This window comes from Phoenix dactylifera, unplaced genomic scaffold, assembly GCF_009389715.1.
Source record: "Phoenix dactylifera cultivar Barhee BC4 unplaced genomic scaffold, palm_55x_up_171113_PBpolish2nd_filt_p 000438F, whole genome shotgun sequence".
Classification (NCBI taxonomy): domain Eukaryota; kingdom Viridiplantae; phylum Streptophyta; class Magnoliopsida; order Arecales; family Arecaceae; genus Phoenix; species Phoenix dactylifera.
This window is the reverse complement of record NW_024067873.1, coordinates 398,887-423,937: the sequence shown is the minus strand read 5'-3', so window position 1 is coordinate 423,937 and position 25,051 is coordinate 398,887. Positions and strand designations below refer to the sequence as shown.

General features: G+C 35.3%; 2 long non-coding RNA genes across 5 annotated transcripts; both read right to left on the bottom strand.

The window, feature by feature from the left end:
- Window positions 1-4,096: 4,096 nt before the first annotated feature.
- Window positions 4,097-18,906, bottom strand: LOC120106047. 4 transcript variants are annotated; one of them, XR_005508277.1, is made up of 5 exons: window positions 18,493-18,904; window positions 15,557-15,650; window positions 5,365-7,617; window positions 4,850-5,271; window positions 4,097-4,519 (listed from the first exon to the last, which is right to left on the bottom strand). It is a non-coding gene; the product is annotated as an uncharacterized LOC120106047 (long non-coding RNA). The 4 variants fall into 4 exon arrangements; XR_005508274.1 differs by having other exon boundaries at window positions 4,850-7,617; window positions 18,493-18,906; XR_005508275.1 differs by having other exon boundaries at window positions 4,850-7,617; window positions 15,557-15,641; window positions 18,493-18,906.
- A 1,138-nt stretch (window positions 18,907-20,044) lies between these two features.
- Window positions 20,045-21,032, bottom strand: LOC120106043. Its single transcript, XR_005508272.1, has 2 exons — window positions 20,952-21,032; window positions 20,045-20,193 (listed from the first exon to the last, which is right to left on the bottom strand). It is a non-coding gene; the product is annotated as an uncharacterized LOC120106043 (long non-coding RNA).
- Between the last annotated feature and the right edge of the window lie 4,019 nt (window positions 21,033-25,051).

The window sequence follows — 25,051 nt, the reverse complement described above, 5'->3', positions numbered from 1 at the left end:
CATATTCCTAAGAGAGAAATGCTTCCCGCGAACCAACGAGCCCTAAGAAGCTGATTTTTGGGAATGTAATGCCTGAGAAAATAATTTTGGTATGTTTGGTTGACTACGAGTTAGGAATACATTCTAGAGTGGCTTATATTTAATAAAGCATCTTCTTTCTTGAAAAAGTTGTATAAAATATCTATTATACTTTTAATAAAGGAAAAGACCTAATCTATGGATTTTGATGATTTAAAGGGTAGTTTTAGAAAAAAAATGATGGCAATTCCTAACCGGTGGAAAAGTAGCTTTTTCTTGAAATATGAGAATTTTATTTTTATAGGAATGCTACTTTTTCATCTCTTCTTTAAAAAAACTCTAACTAAACCAAACAACCCTTAGATCTCAAAAAATGCATCGCACAAGTGTCGGATTTAAAAGAGAGAACTGTAAATTATGTCAGAGTTAGAGAATGGGCAAACGCAATTCTATATGTAACGAGACTCTAATTAACCAAAAAATATGGGCTTTTACTTGTACCACACTTAAAAGATCCATGTTGTGGGGTTCTGAAGGAAGCTGTGATCTTATGAGCTGGCCCATTGACTTTTAGGCGGAATTCCAGACAAGGGTAGGTGCCAGCTTCTTGGGACTTTGAACCGATAAAAAAATACAAAAAGTTTGTCGACATTTGCAGTGGGAATCCCGCTTCACTCTGCAGTGTAAGAATCTGATAGGGAATTGAGTTCATATGATATAAAAAAATCATTTGATGCAAGGTATACAAATGCAATTAGAAAAATACAGTTTTAAATGCAACTATTCCATTCTTTATACTGTTGGAAGTAGAGCTGTTGGAAGTAGAGCTGTCTGAAGTAGAGCTGTTATAAAAAGCTGTTTTGCTGTTTGGTAACTACATTCGTAAAATACTGTGGTACTTTGTTTTGTGTTTGGTAAACAAACTGAGAAAGTACTTTTATATGACAAAATTACCATAAAGGACATTGCATAGTATTATACAACAGAACATAATAGAACATAATAAAACATAACATAAATTAATACATAAATATACGATATAGTATAATATTATTGTAATATAAAATAATATTATGTTAATATAGCATAATAGTAATATAATTATTAGAGTAAATTAATATTTGGTAATATAACAAAATATTAAATTATTTAACATAACATATTAATGTATTATGATATAATGTAATATATATTATATTTATAGTATAATACAATAATAAAAGTATAAAATATTATAATTATTAGTATAAATTAATTTCTCATAATATAACATAATATTAAACTATTTAAAATAACATATTAATGTATTATAATGTAATGTAATATAATACAATATTTATAGTATAATACAATAATAAAGGTATAAAATATTATAATTATTATTATAAATTAATTTTCCATAATATAACATAATATTAAATTATTTAAAATAACATATTAATGTATTATAATGTAATGTAATATAATAAAATATTTATAGTATAATACAATAATAAAGGTATAAAATATTATAATTATTAGTATAAATTAATTTTTCATAATATAACATAATATTAAATTATTCAACATAACATATTAATTTATTATAATATAATATAATATGATATTATATTTATAGTATAATACAAAAATAAAGGTATAAAATATAATTATTAGTATAAATTAATTTTTCATAATATAACATAATATTAAATTATTTAATATAACATATTAATGTATTATGATATAATATAATATGATATTATATTTATAGTATAATACAAAAATAAAGGTAAAAATATTATAATTATTAGTATAAAATAATTTCCCATAATAATTTTCCATAATTTCCCATAAAATAATTTTCTGTGGTCCAAGGGCTCTTCATCGTGGTCCACGCTCGAGGAGGACCTCAGCATGGGCCGCGAGGTTGATGATATAAAAAAAAAAAACAATAGATTGATTTTGGAAGGTATAGAAAAGGATTAAAAAAAATTTCTTCTAAAATGTGGTTCAAGAGATGCATACAAAAAATGAAAAGAAAAATACCTTTTCTTACGGAAGGGAGTCTGATGGCTTGGGTTCTTGGCTCCAGCAGATTTTTAGGTTTATAAAGAAATAAAACTATATAATTATGTTATTTTAATATGGGCATTTTTGTCAAAAATACAGCTTTCCGAAAAAGCTGAAATAGCTTTCCTCCCAAAAGTTCCAAATTGGAGTTCCTCCCAAAAGCTGTTTTTCAGCTTCTCGCAAAAAAGCTGAACAGCTTTTTGGAAAATTTACCAACACAGTTTTTCATCTAAAAGTACTTTTGGAGGGCCAGAAAGTGCTTTCTGGCCCTCCAAAGCTCCCCAAATAGGGCCTTATTAGTTGTTTATTATGCCTCATTTCTTTTTTTCTTTTTCTAAGAATAAAAGTAGGAATACCACCCTTAAATTGTGGAGGCCAGAAAATTTGGGAGCGCCTCTCAATCGTCAATCATGAACCTCCTCTTAATGATCTCTCACACTTTTATTTTCTCACTGTTTTGACACCCTTGAGCCTCTGCCATTTCAAATTTTCCAGCAACTTTGGAGGCACATATCTGGTATTCAGGATGAATAAAAAATGTATTAATCTATGTTTAGATGAGGCATTTTTGGATGCCTTCATCTGGACCTTGACATTTACATTGACAGAACCATGCTTTAGCAGGCAACAGGTTGCATGAAAGAATATCTACATTCTCGAAGGCATAGTCGGAGCAGAAAATGTGCGCACCTAGTGATTGATCATCGAAACAATCAATCAATCAACAGAGCCTGTAGCTTTCGCCAATCGATCATTATCATTATATTGGGCTGTGCAAAATCAAGTTTAGCAACTAATGCCCTATATGACTTAAAATGCCAATTAGGGGTTGTTAACGAACCGAGCCGAGCCTGAGCCGACGCAGGCTCGGCTCGGCTCGTTTCCCAAATTTGTCAGCTCGGGCTTGGGCTCGGGCTCGGGCGGCACAGCCCGGCTCGGGCTCGGGCTCGTAAAGCTCGTTTGCCCGAGCCTGAGCCCGAGCGGCGAGCCCGAGCCCGAACCTGCCCCATCCCCATCCCCATCTCCGTCCCGTCTCCGTCGGAGAGATCTCGGTTCCGACTGTTCATCGTCAGAGAGAAAAATGAAGGAAAGAAAGAAAGAAAAGAAGAAGAATAGAAGAAAGAATGAAAGAAGAAAAAAGAGAGAAGAATGGACTCACCTCGTTGCGTGCGGCGGCCGCCGGCTTCGGCCGCGAGCACCGCCGGCACCGGCCGCGAGCACCGCCGGCACGGGCGTCGGTCGCAGGCACTGTCGAGGACGCCACAGGCTCGGCTGCAGGCGCCGCCGGTCGTGGCCCGACCCTTCTGTGCAAGGGACTCTCCTCTTCTGTCGCAGTCTCGCCGGTGGAGCCGTGGAGGAGTCGGCAAAGAGAGGAAAAGGAAGGAGGAGAAACGGAGAAGAAAGAGGGGGAGCCAGGAGGGGCCTCGGGTGTGATTTCTCTCCCAGCAGCGGAAGGAGGCGGCGATGCATCGGCGGCAAAGGAGGAAGGCGAGAGGGGGAGGGGAGGGACACCCAGCGCCGGTGTGGGAAACTTCTGGAGAAAACGAGAAGAAAGGGGAAGAAAAAAAAAAAGAAAGAGGAGGTAGAACGGTGGAGGGAAGGGTTAAGTGGTTAACGGATTGGGTTTGGGTTAATGGGCTGAGTCCGAACCCCAACCAATCCAATTCGATTTAAAGAAATTAAATGAATTTGGATTAGCTCGGATTGGGTGACTGGGTCTGATTTAAATCCAAATGGGCTCGTTTGGGCTCGCGAGCTGCTTGGGCTCGAGCTCGGGCTCGAATTTAAACGGGCCTTATTTTGGGCTCGGGCTCGTTTGACTAACGAGCCGAGCTCGAGCCGGGCTTTTACCGAGCCGGGCCCGAGCCGAGCCCAAGCAGCTCGGCCCGTTGACAGCCCTAATGCCAATATTGCTATATACCAACCATTCTGTTATCTTTCGCTTGCATTCATCTATCTTGAATTCCAAGACTGAACAAGCAATGATACATGAATATAGAGAACCTTCACCAACAACTCCAACTTCTGCTTCACGAAACATCCTTAATTACAGATACTGAAATCAATAACCATAAATATCTGCAGGCAGCATATGTATTACATTTTTGATTCATATAGAAAGAATAATGCATCGATAGGATTCTTGGTAGCAACTCATTGCAAATTGACAATACAATAAGTATCCATTAACTCCACCAATTTATCTGCAATTGCTGATCAAGGTTTATGCATGACCAGATCTTCTTGTCACTGCTGCTATCTGCAGTTTTACAAACCATAATAATTAAAAAAATAGTATGCCAACAAAAAGGCCTTCTAGCTATTCTGGAGATCACTTCATCTGCGTAGTGCCTAATCAGAGATGGGTTGTCTACGATTCAGTCAAGATTTTCTATTCAATGTTGATCTGGATGGCAGATGCTCTTTCTTTACACTTGCAGCATATCACCTGCCATAGAAAGTGGAACAGTGGTGAGACTTCCTCCTAGATGTGGCTCTTGGAATTAAAGATGTTAGTTTCAGAACATTCAATACAAAATATTTCAACACATAAATATCAGTGTCAGCAAGGACTCAGTGATCATCATGGTAAACGATAAAAAAAGAAGAGCTGGAGCTGGAATCTACAAATGCATGTGTATTAACTGACATTTTTTTGCTAATTCATGTTGCACCTGGTGTTCATAGTGCTCCGACAGAATTAGTCCACAAAAAGACAATAGATGATAAAGTCACCAATCATAATAAATTAAATGAAAGTGAAAGTTCATCTGATGACCTCCAGACTAAGCAGAGTAGGTCTGGACTTTGTCAAACATATTTTGTCCAATCTCGATTCAAACATAAGACCTGATCCCCAACCACCTGTATTTTATTTTGGATTTCTTACAATTGAAGAGTAGGTTCTCATATAGGGCGTGATATATGGATTGAGGGTGATTCCACTAGTGTACAAAAGACTCCAGATAGATCCATCCTCTCCTTCATGATCTGCTGCACTTGGCTTCAACCTTTAATTGCTTTCGAGACTCCCACATTTATGGTGAAGCCAATCAGCTGCAGACTAGTTGCTGTAAGTGACGATCCTCTGATTCTCTGGGCTGGTGATGATATTCCTGTGCAGCTACCCTTGCTCCTTAATGGTGATGCTCGGCCTTTATTGTATATCATTGCTAGTTTCTTGAGATTCCATACCTCCTACTGTACCAAAGCCAAAGGCACTGTTTCTTCAAGCAGAAAAACAAAAAAAAAAAATGAAATACAGTGGACTATATTGATCCATACTGGACGTACCGTACCATAGTAGCACCAAACCAGTACATGGTATGAGAGGCATACTAAGTATCAGTACGTTGAACTGACCCCCCATATTGGGTGTATCAATACTGTATCAAGATGGTGCCCATACGTGGTCCGATATTGAGATTGAGAACCTTGATCCCTACAATTTCTCCTATTATGAGTTAATTGTAAGCTTGAATGTTCCAATACCAGTTTAATGAATTGGATGTGGATGATAAGTGTCCGATCAACCTGATATCATGTGCACCACTGAATGTAGTAAAACAATGTTTTTGCATGTACAAACTGAACATTATTTGGTGCAAGAAATATCGGAAGTCCTCAAGCTAATAAAAGTGAACTATGATACACACAGTAAGATTGGAAGAGGCACCCTGTTTTCTTTGTTTTTTTTTTAATTTTATTTTTGTGCAAAATGAATGCTTCAGAAAAGACAAGATCTTTTTTGTCTTTCTTCAGCAAATAAGCTGCCACTTACTGGCAAAATATTTGATGTTACAAAAGTGATGATGCATTTGCATATCACTTTGTTTGGCATCAAATTAAGTACTTCTAAATTGCCAATAACGAAACTATAATAAATACTTAGAAAAGAATAAAAAAAAGGGAACAGAACAATATGCTTAGTAAACTGACGGAACATATATTACATGTTATAGCTCAAGCTGTCCAAAGCAGATGAGATGTAAATTTATCAACCTTCCTTTCATGTTTTATAAAGTTAATATTTATTTCTGTAATGTATTGAACAAGAAACTAATATTCTTTTGTAGTATAAAACAAAAATCATAACATTCTTTTTTCCTTGAAAACAAATAAATTTATTAGCATGAAAAGACAAACGAAAAATTATATGACACCAAAACCAGTTGTGAAAACCCACAAATGTCTAACTTCACTATCGAGAAGACTGCACAAGTTTGAAAGGATCTCAGTAGTTAAACGTTCCTAATTACTAGCCACTGTAGTTTTAAATTTATTGGCTATTCATTAGATAACACGTTAAATTAGTGATTGGGTTAACAAGCAATCTAACATAAGAAATAAAATCATGTTCAGATAGAAAAATAGAAGTAAATGGACTTCAAAAGAAATACTCGATAATCTTTTGGTGCTAGAATTAAGAGTTTTAAATACAGATTGTGCATTTCTCTCAAACTTGTAGTTGCCGATGAATCTTCAAATAGCACAAAAGAACATTCCAACTACTGCATACCATAAGGGGTTTGTCTGCAATAAATTTAGCATGGGCTGTAAAAAATATCATATGTATCCAATTAGCAATCACCTTGTTCACAAAATATATCTCATAAAATACACTAGGAATAGAATTGAACTCATTTCCTTAATGACCTTGTTATTTATTTATATTAAAAACAAATATAATCATAGAGACCACCAGAGAAAAGGCCATATAGTGTCATGCTTTACTCTTGTACCTCTGAAGTTTTGAGTTATTTATCTTTTAAAACATTTTGTAAGAAACTGACACATACCGCTTGAATTTAGGCAGTTTTGGCAACTACCACCAATACTGGCTGGGACTAATCAATTTCTGTCCTTCAGTCAGTTCAGACCGTAATTAACAAAGTTAACAGGACTTAATTTTGAGCTAAACTTAGTCCTGGGTGATATATTGAGACTCCAGAAAGCATTATGACAAGATTAAACTTTTAATATGTGTCTTTTGACTTGATTTGAAAGCAGATATGCATTGGGTCACCAGGTACCTAATCTATTTTTCTAACTGTTCCTTTTGCCCTCATTATTTTTCTTTAAATTCTGAGTTATTCTTTAACAGTTCTTTTAGTAGATTCTAACAGTTGTCAAACATTGAAACTCTATATGATGTACCCAATGGTTTCATACTATACAATGTAAAAATGATACTGATATGCTTGTCTCCCTTTTATTTATATGATTTTAATTTTTACCTTTTACTAATTTTTTAGGACCAATATTCAAACTAAAACTAGCTTAATTGCTGACACCCAAACTTATTTAGCCCAGCTGAAATGGAAAGAGATTCAAACCTTTCGATTATGCAAAGAATGGATACTGAACTAGATGCAGAAGTTAACGTATTAGATGCCTTGAAGCCATTAATCATCCATAGTACTTGAGGAGATGTTAATAAAGTCTAAAATTTAAATTGATTTATCTGCAAATATATTGGGATTTTTTGTTGAGATGATTGTGGTGGAACAAGATAGAGAAATCAGAGAAACACTCCTGCAACCCTACCTGCAAAACATAACAAACATAAATATAAAATAAACTCTCGCCATACCATGACTCTTAGCCAACTATCATGCAACAAGAAATTACATAATAAAAAGAAGCTCATATTTAGACATGGATGGAGCTAATAAATGATGCTCAATATTTGATAAGCTGCACTGTCTAAACATTCCAACAATCCAATAGAAGTGGGATGCAATGAACATCTGAACCAATAAACCAATAAATTATCTGATAATAATTACACGCACAAATATGTAGATATCTATTATCTATTCATAGAAATTTCACACATCAAAATATACACATGATACTCAGATTCTGCATGTCAATCTATACATACATACATATATATATATATATATATATATATATATATGCATCATATTTTGGCTTTAGATATATATTATTAATTTACAGTTAATTATAATTGATAATTTGTATAAAAGGCTTATCATTAATTTGATTAACCTATTAAAAATCACAATAAAAGAAATGATGTTGCACTTATTGATATTTCATCTATACAAGGTTAGGATAAAAAATTGTTGGAAAAACCATATATTCTAAAGTTATTATAAAATTATTAAATCTGCAATTATATATCAGAACTAAAATCGAAGACATGAGGAGAAACAAAAACTGAATCTGACTTGATTATCTTATCAGATTTGGATGTGGATTTTGCTTGGATCTAGCATGAACTTGACCTTTGTATGCCCCTAGGCATGGACTAAAAAAGTTTGACTAGTTTTAAATTCTGAAATAACTAAATAGTCACTTCTATCATCCTTAGATTTAACTGTGCTTACAAAAATGCCATGCAAGTTTACAGTTTCATGACACACTTACACTAAACTTTGGTTTTGCAAATTACTTTAGAACTGTTATTCTTTCTTGCCATGTTTATCTAAATCAAGTGAATAGGCACCAATCTGCTTGCATCATCATGAATACAATCCCTTGAAAATTTGCAATAGCTATTGCCAAGCTATAAGAGTAATAAACCTTCTTTGATCAACATTGGTTTGTCAAAAACCAATCTGGTCCCTGAGGCAAACAAGTTATTTAATTAGTTTCTGAACAGGGATGAAGTTTGAACCACTCTTAGGATAAAACCGAAATGGTTCTTAGGCATTGGTACCAATGGAACTCATTTACATAATGTCCATTTAACAATGCAAAAAATGTTAGTACTCTGTCAATTCGTGAAGCAAAAAAAGAAAGAAAAGACAGAAGAAAATCGCACTCACGTAGTATGGATGAAAAATCAGCAACACGATAGAAGGATGCATAATGTACTCTAGAGCATTATCTTGTTTTGTTGCATATCAGTGTGGCAACACAAGCAGATACATAAAAGAAGGTAAAAAGCCAAGCTGAACCATCCCGAAGTACTGAGCTTTGATCTACCTTAAGGATGGATTTTGAAATGACGAATATAAAATTACAGAGCGTAGAATAGGATTTCAGGTTTGTCCGCATGGTGATGGACATCTGTCAATATTTTAGGGACCTTCAATGCTATAAATGTGGTTTCTAATTCCAAGTAGCAAATAATCAACACCACCATAGTACCTACACTTATAAGCTACCAACGCAAGCAACGTCAAACCCTCTATTGCCAACATATGTCAATCATGTGCCCACAATTATAATGCAACACCCCCCCCCCCCCCAACCAACTTTTATCTCTATCCTTGCTAGGTGTCGCAATTATGGTGATACATAAATAAGTAAACTATGATGCATAAGCTTCTTTTGTTAATTAACACTGCATGGTATGCCCACACCTCCTCTTGTTATTAACCATCTGCTACAAGGAAATAGTCTCTATCTCCCCTCTTGGACATTCAATAAAAAGATGAGCAGAAGTATCTTCATGTGCTGTGGGTCTCAATCTGTTCTGTATTAATTGTTTAATAAAATTAAATTTTTATATTTTCGACCTTTAATTAGATTCTTTTCTGCGCTATTTTTTGTTTCATCTAATAACGCTAGTTTTAATTGTTTTTATAGTCTAGCAAAATGCTTACTATCAAGACATGTCTTTTGTATAGAATGATCTTACATCAAATTGAGTCTCAAAACAAATCTAGTTTCCATTCTGAAGCAATTAAAATTGCAGAAATCCGATAACGAAAAAGAAAAATGTTCTCATTGTGTGTTCTATAGCGGTCATTTTGTCTTGATGTTACATATATTTCTTTATTGGTGTGTGTTATGTTCCAAAATGGTACAATATGATATTCAGATTGTCTTGAAGGGCAGCCTCAAACCTTCAATTCCTTCCACACACACACACACAAAAAAAAAACGCAACATACATTGCCTTTTGCTTGACCATTTTTTATACAGATTCACAAATTTGACCCACAAGTTACTGAATTTGAGTCCTCATGGGACTCTCAACGAAGACAGAAACAAATCCCTTGTAAAATTTCCAAACAAGCCATTTATTGAGTCCAAACAAACCATGAGCGTTGTAGCATTACTATTCATCTACAGTGATGTGAACTGTAAATGATCCCTTCACTTACTTAACTTGACTCCTTTTAGACCTAAAATTAGGGATTTAAAGATCATATACTACAACCTTGATTGGCTGTCATTGGCCTCTGAACAATTTTTTCAAAAACCCTAATGATTCCAATCCAAGGCCTGCAATTAAGGGACTTTAAATCAGCATTATTTCAGGTTATTGAATGTGTTGCAATATACTCCCCATCATTCCCTTCCACTAGGTGGATTTGGTCCCTGAGGTCTTCTTGACGACTTCTATCCTAATACTCTACCATTGGATATTCAATATTTATTGTTTAAGACCAACGCCAGACTCCCTCATGATTAAAAAATTTGATAGCTGATGCATTACCTCTCCTTCTATAGTCATGCACCATTTGATTGATCACAATGAAGCAAACAACAAGATTATTCAAATCCAGCTTGAGTGAATTCTCGGGATAATGATTGGCAGCAATAACTGACTTCATGGCAATGACATGATTTGAGGATGTGCTTTCCTCATGTGAATCTTCATAATTTTTATCTTCTTTAATCAAGATATTATATGGATCCTCAACTGCTGGGTTCCTGATTGATAATCTGCAATTTCAGAATCCTTGCATGATGGATTTTTATCATATGCCCTTCATATGGAAAAGCTTCGATTCTCGGCTCTTCATACAATGATTCTTTAGCTTCTTCATCTTATGACTCTCAATCTGTAGTTTAGCTTTAGAGAGCTTTTCAAATGCCTAAGCTGCTGCAATTGCTTGCAATGGAGCACGTATTGATGTCGCATCATTATCGATAGATGTCAATTTAGTGTCTAGATGTCCAAAGATTTCCTTCTTATATTTGACATGTTGATGAAGAATATCGATGTCGAAAGAGTTGTTTAATAACATGATAACAAAAGAAGTAACAATGGAGGGAGTAGAAAGAAGATCCAACAAAATAAAGGAAAAACATAATAGGATTCTTTAGTTTGGTACCAAATTTTGATGTAGCCCAAGTCCCAAAACCTTCAATTCCTTTCACAAGAAAAATCAGCATACACTGCCTTTTGCTTAACCCTCTTTAATTTCCTTGCTTCCCTAGGGGATAGAACCAGCTCCGGACATTGAGCAAGGTTGGGCATTGGGTTAGATATTGGCTACCAAGAATCAGCCAGCTAGAGGAGGCCAAAGGCTATCTTGTTTCAGAAGCATTTGCCACTGAAGACCAGTCCCTCCCATCCAATGGATGCTCCTCTTTCTGAATATCACCTCTAGCCGAACTCTGTTCCTCCGCTCCAGTCAATGCTTCCCCTCCACCATATATATCCTATTGGCCAATGAAGATTCACACAATCTTGACCCACAAGTTACTGAATTTGACTCCTTTTGAACTCTCTACAAAGATAGAAACAAACAAGCCAATTATTGACTCCTAACACACACAAGTACTGAAGCATCATTACTCATACTATAATAATATGAACGATATCCAACCCCTTCATTTACCTAATCTGTCTCCTTGTAGACCTCCTGAAATTAGGGACTTAAAGATCTTATAACACAATCTTGATGGGCCATTATTGAACTCCAAACCAAGATATGTCATATCGTACTGAATTGGATGGTATGGAGTGCACTATATCGTACCAGTTCAGTACCGGTACGCAGTATAAAAACGTATGGACACTCAATATGCCGAACTAGCCTCCATACCAAATGTACCGATGCAATAACAGGGTGGCACCGGTACGGAGCCTAGTACCGAGACAACATACCTTACTCCAAACAAATTAGAAAATCTAAAAATTCCAATTTAAAAAACTTGCAATTAGGAACTTCGAATTAGAAAATTTCATGTTGTTGAACATGTTGTAAATTTAGTCTGCATCACACCCTCTGCCTCACCATGCTATCTTGTGACCTTTGGATGAGCCCAAGTCCATAGAAGAGAAGAAGGTGATCGATGATCAGATGACTGGGATGAGAATGAGGAGGAGAAGGGCACATCAGCAGCTGGTCACAGCTAGCAGCAAAGAGGGAGGAAGCAAGTATCAATGTGTGGCATGTGCAAGAAGAATGACGAAGCTAAGAATGAAGAAGTAGAAGGGATATTCATGGACCTAGGCCAATTAAAAGGTCAACAAGTCGAATGTGGGTTAGCAAGGTTGCCTGTGGGTTGAAGTTGGGTCAAGCATCCCTGAGTCCCGCTAGCATGGCGGGTTGGGTTTGGAACATGCCTACAAAACCTTGATAAATGAGCTGAACCCTACTTGAACCCAACCTAACCCACCTATTGCCATCCTTACTTACAATACAATACCACAAACATGATATTATAAAATAATATCATTTTTTTTAATTTGATAAACATGGATGTTGATGTTAGTTGATATGTTGAAGTTTTATTTGGCAAAATAGTAAAATATTCAACATATGCTTATTGCAACAAACATAAGTTTGTAGTATGGTATGGTATACAAAATTTATTTAAGGTGAGTTAGATATAATGTTTTGAGTGCCACACATCAACTTCACACTAGAAAACAAGTCTATATTAGGGGAAAAGGCAAAACAAATATCTTAGTGCATATTTTAGAAATGTTGTGCTGTGGTGCATCACAAGGATCAACAAGTACAGATACATATATCATTATGGCCCCTATCTGGCATGATATGTGACACCTTAATCCTTGAGTTCATAAGATTACTATGCACAATTTGAAGATTATTCCACAAAGACTTCGTAAGAAAGTCCTTGAGAAAAGCAAATATTTATTTGTATCTAATTTAGGATTTATCAATTCCAATCCACCAATGCAAGCAACAATCTCATAAATGAAAATCTTATAACGGAAGAAGATGAAAAGTACAATCCTTGATCGCTAGCTCATGAATGGATCCTCTTTTTTTTTTTTAAGGAGGGAGGAGGGGGGTCAGCTAAAAGTGGACATATAAATCAAGCAAACAAAATTATCTTCCTTAAAATTTAACATCTGTCTCTTTTTATCTACAATAAGCCAAGGCAACTCATAATCTCGTTATCATTGATGTCAACAGATGCAGCCAATACATGCAAAAGTACCCAGCCACATTACACTCTATTCTGCATGGTTGATATCCATGAAACAACCTAGAGTCAGGCTTTGGACATCCCTCTAAATGGTTGTTAGCAGGCTTAGCCAGACAACAAGAATAATCATGTTGATTCAGGAACTCTAAGCACACATAGTGTGTTTTCCTCAGCTTCCTCAGGGGAAAGGTTTTCTGAAGCAGAATATCTTTCAGTGTTTATTTTTAATATTGAAGGCTACATCAATATTGAGGACATTCCAATTATTTAGATTCATGCTCTGACCATCATACCTGACAACTATGACATCTCACTTGTAATTATGACTGAGATATCAATGATATTGGCAATATACCATAAAGCAACATTGCCAGACCTTCCCAAAGTCACTCAACTTTCCTTTTGTTCCTACCCTTCCCAGTCCTCTATAAACTGGCATCAATTAGAGCACATCAAAGCTTGATATTGCTGATATTGTAACATGAATATGAAGAATAGTAATCCTCAAAAGGATCTTTTGGCAGAATCAATCCTCAGATTGTAAAGTTCCAGACTGCTTGGCACATGCACAATCAAAAAGTGCATGACTTGCATCATTATTAGCAACCATGTATCTGTTGTAGTTGTTATTGCACATTTAATTGATTTCCTCAACCATCTATAATGATCCTCTTATGCATAGCTTTCCAAAACCTTTTGGTAGAGAGAGTTTTAGTTAATTTCCAGTAATTATCCCAATGAGTAGCTTGGTTCTTCTTTCATTTCATGTATCATGCCCACTTTACACCAGAAGCTTTTTGTTCCTTAGACAGTTTAGCCTACCCTTTGTGTCACTCCTCTTATTGTTCTCAACCATTTGATCTTTACATGATTACATTTATAGCCATCATGCAGTTTGCATCTTAGGTGGCTTGATTAAACCTGACTGAAACACAATAATCAGAGGACATATATGAATCATATATATACATATATATATAATTAGATCACTCTGAATCACAAATTCATTAACTATTTAGGCAATTGAGATAGAAGTAGGTAATCTCTTCAAATTTATGTGTGAAAAAAGGTAGAGGGTGACTCAGCAAGGAAGGTAACTAGAGTGGGACTAATGGAGGATTAAAACATGTTCTCCTGAAAATAGCGGCTCATGCCATGCCTTTGACTTTCTTGTTTCTCCAATCCCGCATTTTTGCATCATAATTCATGAGCCTACCAAGAACTACTTCCTTGGGAGTGAAATAATAGAGCATTTACACTTTGACATAGCAATAATGGCCAATGTATATGCACTCAATGCTTTTATTTTCAAACTTCTTTCTTGATGTGCGTAAACACTAAACCTAAGCACAATAATGAACCACCAAATTTTCCAACTGCTCCATGAGTGAGATCTAGATCAGAATTCTTGGGAGTATCCTATTCTTGAAGTATGTTCCTTGTCTCAATCATCATTTTCCAGTTCACTGCATAGTCCTCCTAATATAGTTAGCTAGTATTTTTAATAAACAATTCTATAAAAAAGGTCATCAAAATACAAATACATGGAAAAATACTCAGCTACTTCATCAATCTCCAGGCCACCATATTTCAACAGCATGTTAATTCCAGAAATAACTCAGATTAATTATATATAACATTCAAAGTCTCAGATTTTTCTCTTACAATTTATGCACAAAGTTACTGGTCTTTTTTGATTTATTATTCAAATACCTTTTATATCCCATGAAGTGACATTTCAACTAATGTAGATTCGCATGAAAGATTCTTTTGGCTCTTATAAACAGTTGGCAAGGAATATCTTCTTGACTTTTATGAAGCATCCTGCATAAGAGCCCATTCACTCTTCTACAGCTAGAATGCCTATTTAATGACACAATTTTGAACCAAAATGAGGTGGTTGAATTCATTAGTTACCATAAAATATGGCTATAAATTATGGAAAAATATTTGAGTTAGGCAAACATGAATATTTGGTCATGAATCAGGTACCAGCAGATAAGTTTAGTTAATAAATTGTAAAAAACATCACTTGAGCATGCACCCAAAGCTCAGAAAGTGGGGCAGATAAGGGAGCAAACACAGTAAATTTTTCAAAACTTGGTAATAGGGATTGCAGAATCTTTGGGGCTCCTTTGTTGTTCAAGAAACCCAAAGCAACAGGACAATGAAAAAAAATCAGGGGCAATTTAGATTAGGATAAAAGGCAGCACTTTCAGAAAAGTAAACCAGATCAACTAAAGGTATATTATTTTATTTATCACAATCCAAACATTTTGAAAGCAATTTGATCAATAATCAAAATGAAGATGAAGCAATGAGCGAGAAAAGAATAAATCATAATTTATACAGGAACTTGTTTATGTCATACCTTAGTGCCTTTCTTTAGACAAGGAAATTAGAAGATGGTGGATTGATTCAGGGTCAAATCACCATATCTCTTGTTCCAAAGATCTCTTCAAAAACTAAAAGAAGTTCAGAACTGGTGAAAAGATTTATCTAGGAAAAGGCACCCATTTAAATGAATTGGGTGCAAAAACATGCTATGCAAATTGTCTTTTTTTTTTTTTGAGGACATAAAAAATTGTTTTAACTAATTATATTCTATGCCTAACATGAAGAAAACTATTACTTCCATACTTGCCTTTTTTGAAAGGGTTTTGATGTATATTTTTCGATCAGGAAAAGAATCCAATGAAAAGATGGTTGTCATTATGCTTGGGGTCAACTTGACAGTGGTTGCGATTTTTTTTCCTGCTTGTTTTGGTTAATCATTATAGCTATGTGTCTTTTATGCTTACACTGATTCTGCTAGGATTTTTGGTTCTTAGAGTGGGGTATTAGGCTTGGAAAACTGGTAGGATAAATAAAAAATGTTGCCTTGTAAAGGTTCAATATCATATAGATTATATAGAAAGCTGAATTTTAAAACACATGAACATTGTTATTGAGAAAAATGATCAGACCTCCTTTTCCTTAAGGGCTTAGAGTAAATGATTAGCTAGATCTTGTTCAATCCGATATTTGTGAACCTCTTCATGTGAAAACAGAGAAATATGTAATATTTCTTACATTTATTGATGATCTTCCACTTCTGATTATATGGACTGAATTAGTAAAGAATCGAAATATTTATTATTATTTAAGGAATATGAAACAGTAAAAGACTGACCAGGAAAGCAATGAAGTTCTTAAAACTACTATAGGCGGTGAATTTGATTTTATAAAATTTGAACAAATTTGCAAGATAAAAGAAAAGGTACACAAAACAATTTTGATTATACAACACAACATCTAGAGGTGCAAGAGGACTCTTTTAGGCATGACTGGATGAACTTTAGCAATGCTAGCTTCCTTTAAATTTTCTAGGTTGCAGCATTACATCCAGCAACTTACACCTTAAATAGGATCCCTACCAAATCTATTATTTAGCTCCTTATAAATTATAGACAAGAAAGAAGGCCGACTTAAGTAACTTGAGAAAATGAGGACATTTGCCTATATGTTTTATCAAACCACTTAGAAATTAGCTAGGCCTAAGTGTAAAAAACATCTCCCTAGAATATGTAGTAAGGTTCAAAACAGTATGGGCTTTTATGATGAGCAAGAGGGCTAGACAGAAAGCAGAGATTCAATATTCCCGGAAGATCCTCATTAGAATGATCAGCTAGTCATGAAAGACCCTCTAGAAGTAATAGCGGAAATAAATTCATCTGAATTGAAAGATAAAAATTAACAATCTAAATCAATTATTTCATATAAAAAAAAAGACCAGGAGAATCTCCACCATATGTATCATTATTATGTTCATCTGCAGAAAGAATTAGAAGATTCAACCAATTTAGATGATTTTGATGAATGAAGAAATTGAACCCTCTAAGGAAAACCAAGTATGGGGAATTGAGTGATTTGCCAAAAAGTAGAAGAACCATAGGCTGCAAATGGGTATTAAGGGTGGAATTTGATCTGGTGATTCACTAATGGTTTCACTCAACAACAGGGTATAGAGTTGCAAGCACTTACTCTCCAACAGCAAAATACATAAAGGCATCTATTAACTAATTTTGGCTTTTCATATTTTATATTTTAAAGAAATGAAGTAAAAACTGCTCTTCTTAAGGTTAAATGAAATGAACCAATCTATATGGGACAAGTCAAGGGTTTTATGAAAGTACAAAAAAATATGAAATATATAGCAAGGTTCACCAAATAGGTACCGGGGTCCATCCTGGTTGGCATCCGGCACAGTATTGTATAAGTCCATACCATGCCATTCTGAGATGTACCAACAGAGCTATTTTTTTTTTTGCCAATTTCAAATTGAAGTTAGCAAATGATTTGCCAACTTCAATTTGACTTAATCAGCAAAAAACTTGGGCCTATTTATTTTTGCCTATTCCAATTTGGAATCGGAAAAAATATATAAGGGTCCCTTGTTTAGAAACGAAACAAAGAATCCCCTATTCTAAACTTCCCCTCTCTCTATCTCTTCCTCTCTCTCCTTCTCCCTCTCCCTCCATAGGTGCGATAAAGCTTATGTTCTGAATAGAACGAATGAATCATGCCGGTATCCGATAGATCGAGTTTAGTATATCCCGAACTGGCTGGTTTGACACAATTCAATAAACCATACTATATAGATTTAAGAATTCCTTATGCGGTTTAAAACATCAATGTTATTTAACATTGTAAAGTTAGGATTTATGGTAAATAGGTTAAATCATCATGTATATTACAAACAATGGAAATCATCTTACAACATTCTTTTCTTCTAGTAGGAAATAATTTAGAGATGACAACAAAATATTAAATATGGCTAAGCTCTCGATATGAGATAAGAGACATGAGAGAAGCATCCTCTGCTTTGGGCATAGAAATCATCAGAAAACTCAAGTGCTTTGTGTAAATCAAGGATGAGATCTTGATTACATACTTTGATTGAGAAAGATTTGCAGTTAACTAATAAATACTGTCTAATTTAAGAGACTAATAAATGCTGCTAGGTTCTTTCACGACAAAAGTTCGTCACCTTCTTCGTCAAATTACGGAGCGAAATGAATCGCACATGAACACACTTGATTCATCTAGGAGAGAATTCCATAAATGCTTGAAATCATAGAAGAGAAACTATAATTCTCGTAAGCATTGGCCTATGGGTGAATCCAGCTACAACCGGAACTTTATAATAGATTTTCATGATTTAAACCAACATGAATCCTGTAATAAATAGAAACCCAAACCAAATGCTAAGTACGAAGAACCCATAGACCAACTTAGTGAATGTTTGGCGACGAGGGATAGGCGTACCTTCGCTGTGGTGAGGAGCTCTCGAATCGAACTGCTCCCCGGAGTGAAAAAGGAGAGGAGGCCGGGTGGGGAGGGGGCGTGCCAACTAGGTGCAAGTGTAGGTTGCGTCACCCCAATGGAGTTTGGTCCAACTTATAGAACCAAATATGATTCATTCTGACTCCTCTTCGAAAAAGAGTGAAATACCAAGCTCTCCTCCTTAGCAGTCAAGCAGGGTGCTAGTTTCTCGGGCGACGCCTCCCTGCTCAGAGAAAGATTTCATCCCTTGGTAGTTAAGATGGGGTGAAAACTACAACTAATGCTCTTTCTCCGTCGTCGAACCGAGGGGGTTGGGGGAGAAACGTTCCATAAATGGAAGAGGAGTTCAGGTATTGAATGCCATCTCTAAGGAAGGGTATTCAATACCGGATAAGAGATAAGGTCTCGCCGTTTGAGAACCCCTCTTTCACCTTAGTGAAAGGAAGCAGTTGTTTAAGAAATTCCTACTTTCAGCGTGTTAGACATGCAAATATTTGCGAGACTCAATGGATTAGCTGGTTGGGTTGGTTCCAATTTTAGACCAGGTATTTGTTAGGGTCTGAAATTGAAGAGCCTGGGGCCCTGGACATAGCTTTTTTTAATGAAAAAGTTGCATTTTAAATCTATTCTATTTTTGTTTTTATAGTTCAGCACTTCTTAAATTTCTTAAATTAATACAACTTTTGCAAAAATGACCAAGTAAATAAAATTGGATCAAATTTGTAAAAACAAAAAGAAAGGGTAGAAAATGCAAAATCAGTTTTTGGTAAAAAAATACATATATTTCCCCGCCTACTTAGCTGTAGGTAAATAGGTTGTGTTGCTATAGGAGTTTTCATTACACATGGGACTTTGTACGTAGATGTTTAAAGGTAGCAATTTATAATCGGTTTTGTCGATCCAACCCACGAACGAATGTACTTTAAGAAAATTTGGATTTGACATAAACGAATTTAGATCATAAACATGTTAACTTGTCTAAACTTATTTATTAAATAAATTAGATTCAAATTTAAACTTTTGACTCATTGAATCTATTTTAACCCGTTTAATAAGAATCGGTTTATGACTTGCCATATTTAATCTGTTTAAAATCTGTTTAATCTATTTAAAATTTACTTAACCTATTTTTAAGTTGCTTAACTCGTCCCGCATAATCTATTTAATCTGTTCAAATTCATTTAATCTATTGAAAACATGTTTAAACCTATTTAACCCATGTAACCTGATTGACCTCTCTAATAAATGAATTATATGGGTAGAGTTGGATTACTTATTTAATAAATAGGTTGGATTTAGATATAAAAATTTATACCATTCAATAAATAGATTGGGTTTGAGTTAATGAATTTTGAACACGACCCAACTGCTACCTTTATAGATACCTTCAAAAACATGGTGAGATGCTCATTGGTCTTGTTTATTCAACCAATGCAAATCGATATTGTTACGCCCCAAATTCGAATCATGACACGGCCGTGCTATTTCAATCTTATGCACACAATAACATGAAGCCACTTAAAATTTCATAATGAAAATAAATAGTTTCATTTACTAATGTCATAACATTGTTCGTGAAGTTGGAACAGTACAGAGCTTCTAAAATTTAATTATTACATAATATTTTCAGTTACCCCAACCCTGAATAACACCAAGCTCCCTGCTCCTAGTAGTTTTATTCATCTGTAGAAAAAAATAGATGAAAAGATATGAGCTACACAGCTCAGTAAGTAACCAAGTACTATCTTATTGGATCAAGTACAATTATGCCAATGCAGTGATTAAAAAGCCATCAGTTGTAGCAAAATAAAACATTTTATAGATGATATACGCAAATCAGATAATAAAGCAATGCATGTTCCATCCATGAAAGTTCATAATCATGATAATGCAAGTCATATTGAAATATTGCCATTTATCCATACTTTATAAAATATACTCCTAGACGAATGTGCTGCTATGGTCACTATAATTCCGTAACAGGGCCTGTTAATCTTAGTCGACTAATTCTGTTATTCGTTACCAACTTTAACCTGTTGGCAAAGGGCCTGTTATTCTTTGGATGCTAGCTCCATGGTGTCGACTGGCCTCTATTTCTAAAGGTGGTCATAGCTATCTGAGAGTTCATAAATCATATTCTTTTTTTTTTATAAATCATAATCATCATAAATAGGTTGGAAAATGATAAATGGCATCATATAATTTAAAATGCATAAACATATCTCAAATATCATTTTTCATGCAGTCTAACATAATCATAATTTCATAACTCATACACCATCAAATATTCATGAAGAATGCTCTTTAATCAAATTCATGAATCACATGCAATCATATACTTGATCCTAATTTTGAAAAAAATATATCATAACCAATACATTTTCATAATTGTAAATAAACAGTAATTTAAAAACTTTAAGATCAGTGCCAAGGTTACTTACAGCAATTTGCTTTCCAATTTCTTACGTCCGGGTGACAAATTCTTGATCACCTAAATAAATCACATAGGGGTCACATTATTCTCTATTTATTTCATAATTTTTAAATTTATCATAACATGAATTTACTTGCTTGGATCTCAAGTCCAATTTACTTAATTTTGAGCCCTTGGCCTCGATTTAGAACCAGATTGGGTTCACGTAGGTCAATTGGGTCTTTAATTTAGTTAAACTGGTTTTGAATTGGGCTTGATTCTGTTGCCCAGTAGATACAACCCAAGAGGGGGGGGGGGTGAATTGGGTCTTTTAAAACTTTTAACCTACTTCTAAAAGTTTTTGATTAATTATGCTAAGTTGTATAGATGCACAGTGAAAGTTAAACTTAGCAACAGTTTGATGTATAGAATGTGACTTGATTGAATATGCTTGCTACTAAAGAATTCGCTGATAATAGTTAAGCATGCAATTTATCTAAGTGAGTAAGTGTGTACGTTAGACAATAACAAGAAGCATTACAAACACAACAAACATATAGTGGTTCGGTGCACCCCAGCACCTACATCCACTCCCCAAGACCTCTTGGAAATTTCACTATAATCCTACAGATTACAGCCGGTTGTTTTACAAGCTCACAACCCAACTTGTTGTTTTACGAGCTCACAACGAACTCGGTCGGTTTTCCCAGGCTCACCGACTAGAACCACCCCGATTGTTTTTCCGGGATCACAATCGAACCCTTACACACGTTGGTTTTACACTCGGCTCACCAACCAACCTCACACCGTTGGTTTTTCCTTTGGCTTACCAACAAACCTTAATCCCTTGATTCAATCCCTTGATTGAATCAAGTTACAGGATATTAAAACAAAGTGTAAAACAAATCAAAGCTTCTTAAATAAGCAAATATAACAATATAAACAAAGAGAGTAAAGAGAAGCCCTCAAACGAGTTTTGAAGATGAAGGAGCTCGGCTTCTTCTTTACTTGACCCTCTTCTGATTTGGCACGAAGTAGAGGATTTCCGAGGCAGCACACGGATGAAGAGGAAGCTTTGGGATTCACTTGGATGCTCTTCTTCTCTCTATTTCGCTTTGGATGGCCCTTTTGTGCTTATGGAGGATTTTCCTTGTAATCTCTTTGAGATCTCTTCTCTAAATGTTCTCTCCCACTTCCATACCTTCTCTCCTAGCTCTCCTCTTGATTTTATAGCTTTTGGTGGCGTGGAAACAAAAACTAGCCGTTAGAGACAAAAATAGAGCCGTTATGACCCGTCTGCACATTCTGACAATGTATCCGTTGGGCTCGGAGTCGACTCGCGCGATCTGGAGTCAACTCGGCTGTAGCAGGAGTCGACTCATGTTTTTCTGGAGTCGGCTCGGCAACTGTTCCAGATTTGAATTGAAGTGGTCTTCTCGACTGGGAGTCGACTCGTCTTGACCCAGAGTCGACTCGCCAACTTCTGGAGCTGACTTGGCTTTCTCGGAGTCGGCTCATCCCATGAAGTCCGTGGACGTATTTTTGAATTTGGTCCACTCGAGTCGACTCGACTGTCCTGGGAGTCGACTCGGCGCTCAGAGCCCGAACTCCCTATCTTCTGTCTTTTGGCTCGTCCAGTCTTGGAGTCGACTCGAGCTTCCTCGGAGTCGACTCGGCTCTCAGTTTCCGAAACTTGGTCTTCTGCCCTTTTGATGTGAAGCTGCCTTGGAGTCGACTCTAGTTGTCTGGGAGTCGACTCGAATCTCAGAGGCAGTAACTTGGTCTTCTGTCTTCTTTGTGGTCGCGGAGTCTCGGAGTCGACTCGCGTAATGCGGGAGTCGACTCGAATCTCAGAGTCCAGAATCTGCCCTCTGACTTTTTCTTTGTGTATTGCTGAGAGTCGACTCTTGCTGTCTTTGGAGTCGACCTGCCAACCATCGGAGTCGACTCGCGTTCCACTGGAGTCGACTCGAATCTCAGACCCGAAAACTGCTCTCTGACTTTTTCTTTGTATTCCTCTTGGAATCGACTCTTACTACCCTGGAGTCGACTCGGTGAACATCGGAGTCGACTCGCACACTTCGGGAGTCGACTCGTTGACAGGTTCTGAGTTGAAGCTTTCTGTTCGTCTGTCTGTTCCCAGTCGGAGTCGACTCGTACTGATCCGGAGTCGACTCGAGCTCGTGCCAGTGAACTTGATACGCTTGGAGTCTACTCGTGATACTCTGGAGTCGACTCGAGTCTCAGACTTTGGTTCAAGCTGACTTCTTAACTTATCCAAAAATTATGAACCAAGTCTTGAGACACTTAGACAAGATTTTCACTGAAACACTTAATTGAATTCATTAGTAAACAAAAAATATACTCAAATGCTTTGAGCTCATCAAAATCAAATAGGGTTTTAATCAATCACTCCACAATCTCCCCCTTTTTGATGATGACAAAACATTGAGTATATGTAAAGTAAATTGCACAATAAACAATCAAATAAAATCCATAAATGAATTCAAATGTCTGGTAATTCAATTTATCCAAGCTTGAAAGGAGTGAAACAATAAATTTCGGAGTTAAAGCTCCCCCTTTCATTTGGAATTATATAAGCCTTCATATCATGCATTCAATTATTTGGCTTATATATAATTAATGATTTAGCTTTCTTAAAATTTCAGATTCTCCCCCTCAACATATGCATTCTACTTTGTTTTGATTCTTTGAATTTTCTTTTAATGCTTTGAAGTTTTTGAACTGAAATTTTGGTTTTTAGAGGAAAAATCTGTCAATTTGTTCTTGAGTAGGATTCAGCTAATCTCCGAATATCCCTTGAATAGATTCTGGAGATTACTCCATTAGGAGCTCCAAAAGAGAGATAATGAGCCTCGAGGTACCGAATCCACTTAGAACAAATTTGTGTGTTTTAAGAGTTTATCTTTTTATTGATTTCCATTGATTCCTTTTACATATTTTATACATATTTTTCCTTTTACATATTTTATACATATTTCTCCCCCTTTTACATATTTTATACATATTTCTCCCCCTTTTTGTCATCATCAAAAAGATTGTGAAACATTAAGCACAAAGATAAGAATACTCAAATATTGTACTCTGATTTGCATGTCAAATTATTGCAAGGATATGAATCATATAACTCAAGGCAATAACGTTAGAATAAGATTAATGAGCATAGATCAGAGCCAATTAAGATAATTTCAGAGCAGAACACATCGAATGTGATTCCAAAGATAGTTTTCAAATCAAGTGTAGGTGGAATCTTTCTTAAGTTAATTCAAGAAGTACCACGAATGATATTCAAAGAAAGCACGAATGGAAATCTAACCTCTCTTCAATAATAAGTATGAAAGCTTGTTCATTTAAGAACTTTTGCCCAAAATATTAAGTATTTTATCAACATGAGAGCAATTTAATTAATTTTCAGAGTATAAGATCAAAACTTATATACTTGAAAAACATATCATCATGTTGGATCATTAATTCTTAATGACTTCAAAGTTCTTTTATGATAATAAGAGCATTGGGGCACAAATACCAAAATATGGATTCATGCAATTTTTGATACATCTTAGAGCTCTTTTAAAGACTTTCTTTTATTCCTTTAGAAAATAAGCACAATTTGGTACATATAATAATGAATTGGCATAAAAATTGAAGTTCTAAAGAACAAGCCAATAAGAACTCATTAGTAAATTCCAAAAATAGGTTTTCTAAGAGATACTCAAGAACATTCAACACATTATTCTCTCCTTTTGTCATTAAGTTAGAAGCTCTTAAGATCAACTGTTTGAATTGCAATTTGGTTCATGATTTATGCATAAGATATATTAACCAAATAACAAGCCTCAAGGTGTATCATAAAGATTTTCAGATTTAAATTTCAGATGATACATATTGGAGAGTATTAGGATCACTTTTCATTTAGTATTCTTTCTCTCTCCTTTAGTTATAGATTTATGTGATTAAGTTCCATAAGACCTCTCCTTCTGAAATTTTCTTTCTCCCCCTCAATTGATCATTCCATTTAAGAGTTTAGAATTTGAAGATAATGTTCAATAAAATTGTCAATCTCAAAAAAAATATATTTTCTATAAGTTTCAGCGTATTTTCATAAGA